Consider the following 4,111-nt stretch of genomic DNA (forward strand, 5'->3'; position numbering starts at 1 on the left):
CAGTGAAAGCAAACAGAAAACAGATTTGGCAACAAACCATAGTGACACTGCTACTTCTCTGTCAGTTTTCTATAATTAAAACTCAATATATACACATCAGTGTATCTTTGAAAAATAATCTGCCTTTCCATGAACATCTCTCTGCTTAAATACTGCTTGATGATGAACTGGAAATGCTGCATGCAGAAGTAGTTGTGCAAGCAGTCAAGAGAGTAAAAAGTCATAAAATAGATCCAAAGACGAATTAAAAATAATTCCAAGTAATTTTACCATTCCCATAAATAACCCAATTTTCTAAGTAGTATTTGATCAAAAGAAATGGGAAACATATAATTGTTACCTTACGGGCAGGAAAAATTAGATCCTCCTCTAAATCACTGTCTACTGTAACTTTCTCTAGAGGCAGAAATCCCAGAAATGCATAATTTAAAACACCATGTAATAAATCTGCAATTCCAAAACATTACCTGTATTAGAGCATGTGTGTAATCCACCTATTGCAGAATAAAAATAAATAACACATTTAACATCTCCAAGTTGAGAGAGAGAAAGAGGGGCTGTGTTTACACTGCAAGGCTTAATGCACAGATCCAATATTTTGACTGTACCAGATTTTTTGTCCTGCCTGTTTATATTACACTTAAGATACGACTTGCCATCCAATATCTGTATTTACATGAATCATCATCCAAACAGAATGATTCCATTGAAAGTGAAAGTGTGCACACACATAGCAGTGAACACACACACACACCGTGAACAAACACCGGAGCAGTGGTCAGCCATTTATGCTGTGGCACCTGGGGAGCAGTTGGGGGTTCGGTGCCTTGCTCAAGGGCACCTCAGTCGTGGTATTGCCAGCCCGAGACTCGAACCCACAACCTTAAGGTTTGGAGTCAAACTCTCTAACCATTAGGCCAGGACTTCCCATTGGTGATGCTCATTGATGATCGCTTTCAGTGACACGGCTGACACTCAAGTTTTGAATAGCCATATATAAAATTATTTATAGAATTCATGTGGAGTGGCTCTTTGATTTTAATGCACAGCAGCTGTGATAATCTTGTCCACGCTGGCACATGATCATGGTATAAGCGAGTTAAAGCTGTAATTAATGTTTCAAAACTTGACCGAACTGATACCATAACAGTAGTTTTTTTATGTATGGTAATTTTTTCTACGGGTCGTTAGATCTAGAATTCTGAAGTGAAATATAGTGGTGTGGTTAGATTTCATTTATTTACACTGAAAAAAATTATAAACGCAAAACTTTTGTTTTTGCCCCCATTTTTCATGAACTGAAAACCAGTCAGTATCTGGTGTGAAAACCATTTACCTCACGCAGTGCAACACATCTCCTTCGCATAGAGTTGATCAGAATGTTGATTGTGGCCTGTGGGATGTTGGTCCACTCCTCTTCAATGGCTGTGTGAAGTTGCTGGATATTGGCAGGAACTGGAACACTCTGTCATATATGCTGATCCAAAGCATCCCAAACATGCTCAGTGGGTGACATGTCTGGTGAGTATGTTGGTCATGCAAGATCTGGGATGTTTTCAGCTTCCAGGAATTGTGAATAGGTCCTTGCAATATGGAGCTGTGCATTATCATGCTGCAACATGAGGTGATGGTTGTGGATGAATGGCACAACCAATGGGGCCTCAGGATCTCGTCACCATCAATGAAAATCCACCTGTGTTCGTTGTCCATAACATATGTCCTGCCCATACCATAACCCCACCACCAGCATGGGCCACTCGATCCACAACGTTGACATCAGCAAAATATTCATCCACACGACACCATACACGCTGTCTGTCATCTGCCCTGTACAGTGAAAACCAGGATTCATCCATGAAGGGAACACCTCTCCAAAGTGCTGATGCCTTCGAATGTGAGCATTTGCCCACTCAAGTCGGTTACAACGACGACTTGCAGTCAGGTCGAGACCCTGATTAGGACGACGAGCATGCAGATGAGCTTCCCTGAGATGGTTTCTGACAGTTTGTGCAGAAATTCTTTGGTTATGCAAACCGATTGTTGCAGCAGCTGGTCTCAGACAATCTGGTCTCTCAGACAATCTTGGAGGTGAAGATGCTGGATGTGGAGGTCCTGGACTGTTGTGGTTACACGTGGTCTGCGGTTGTGAGGCCGGTTGGATGTACTGCCAAATTCTCTAAAACGCCTTTGGAGACGGCTTATGGTAGAGAAATGAACATTCAATTCACCGGCGATAGCTCTGGTGGACATTCCTGCAGTCAGCGTGCCAATTGCACACTCCCTCAAAATTTGCGACATCTGTGGCATTGTGCTGTGTGATAAAACTGCACATTTTAGAGTGGCCTTTTATTGTGGCCAGCCTAAGGCACACCTGTGCAATAATCATACCGTCTAATCAGCATCTTGATATACCACACCTGTGAGGTGGATGGATTATCTTGGCAAAGGAGAAGTGCTCACTAACACAGATTTTAGACAGATTTGTGAACAATATTTGAGAGAAATAGGCCTTTTGTGTACATAGAAAAAGTCTTAGATCTTTGAGTGCAGCTCATGAAAAATGGGGGCAAAAGCAAAAGTGTTGCGTTTATAATTTTGTTCAGTATAAATGAATTTGAGAAAGAGTTTGTCTGTGCAGTGAAGCTGAGAGTTTAATTAAACAGCAACATGATCTCCTTGCTGAAAATTATAATTTCAGTGGGGATTGGATTTATGTGTTTAGATGCAGGTCAGATGTCCAGATATCAGATATGTATCCGATCTAAAAAACCACATTTGGAAGTGTCTCGGGGCGGATGCGAAAAAATTAGATCTCAAGCAGAGTTTTTTGTGTTTACATGTGTAAAACAATATCCAATCTGTGTCACATGTGAGTAAAAAAATCAGATTTGTCAGATCAGTCTGTATGTCAATTTCATTAAGATTTCTCCCTGTAAAAATCTACCAAGCGTTCTTTTTCAAGTTCCAGAATAATTTTGCTCATTTTGGCCAGTTAATGTGAAAGCTGGTTGAAGTGTAAACTAACTACCTAACTAACTAGCTGAGCTCCTACAGGACCAGAGCAGTTCTCTAAAGCTGTCATAATGTCATCAACCCTACATGAAGACTATAATAAAGATGACACAAATATGAGTTAAAACTATTACTTATAAACCGGGTCCCCACTATGCTAAACCGTACAGTGTGTCTGCATCAAAAATTGCATACTTCCCCACTGTACAGTACAGGAAGTGAAGTGGGAAAGAGAGAGGGGGGAAAGGTCCACTAGATCAGGAAAGGTCCATGAGCCGGGATTCAAACTCGGGTCGCCCGTAGTATGACGGCGCTATATGTACAAGTACAAGAACTTTAGGTCCCGTTTCCTCTACCCTTCTAAAAATAGTCACAGTCTTAAAGAATCGGGGTCTCACATCAGTAAAAATGACAAAAGTAGTCCAATTTTGTCAAACCTCCAAAGCCAGTCACTTGCTCCACAGTCATATGTTATTTACTCTCCAGGAATAATGTCCCTCACTGTAGAAAGATACAGATGGGGTTTTCCTGGGCCACAGTCTTCTTCATGGTGCAGCTTCTGGTGAAAGTGATCTGGTGAAAGGGTAGTGTTCTCTTTAGTCACACCAATGCTTCATATAAAAGAAAAAAGCACATGATATTTTAATGAATGTTTTGCCTTACAATTAAACCAAAGACAAAAACTATGACATAAATACAAAGACAATGATTCAAATTTCCCCAAACACTCCACGTCCAAAATCCAAAACTACGTGGCCCTGTGTGAAAAAGTGTTTGCCCCTAAACCTAATAACTGGTTGGGCCACCCTTAGCATCAACAATTGCAATCAAGCGTTTGCGATAACTTGCAATGAGTCTGTTACAGCGCTGTGGAGGAATTTTGGTCCACTCATCTATGCAGAATTGTTGAAATTCAGCCACATTGGAGGGTTTTCGAGCATGAACCGCCTTTCTTAGGTCATGGCACAGCATCTCAGTAGGATTCAGATCAGGACTTTGACTAGGCCACTCCAAAGTCTTTCTTTTTTTTTTTCTTCAACTATTCAGAGGTGGATTTGCTGGCCTGTCCTGCTGCAGAAGTTCGCTTCAGCTTGAGGTC

Source organism: Cyprinus carpio, chromosome A4, assembly GCF_018340385.1.
Source record: "Cyprinus carpio isolate SPL01 chromosome A4, ASM1834038v1, whole genome shotgun sequence".
Taxonomy (NCBI): Eukaryota; Metazoa; Chordata; class Actinopteri; order Cypriniformes; family Cyprinidae; genus Cyprinus; species Cyprinus carpio.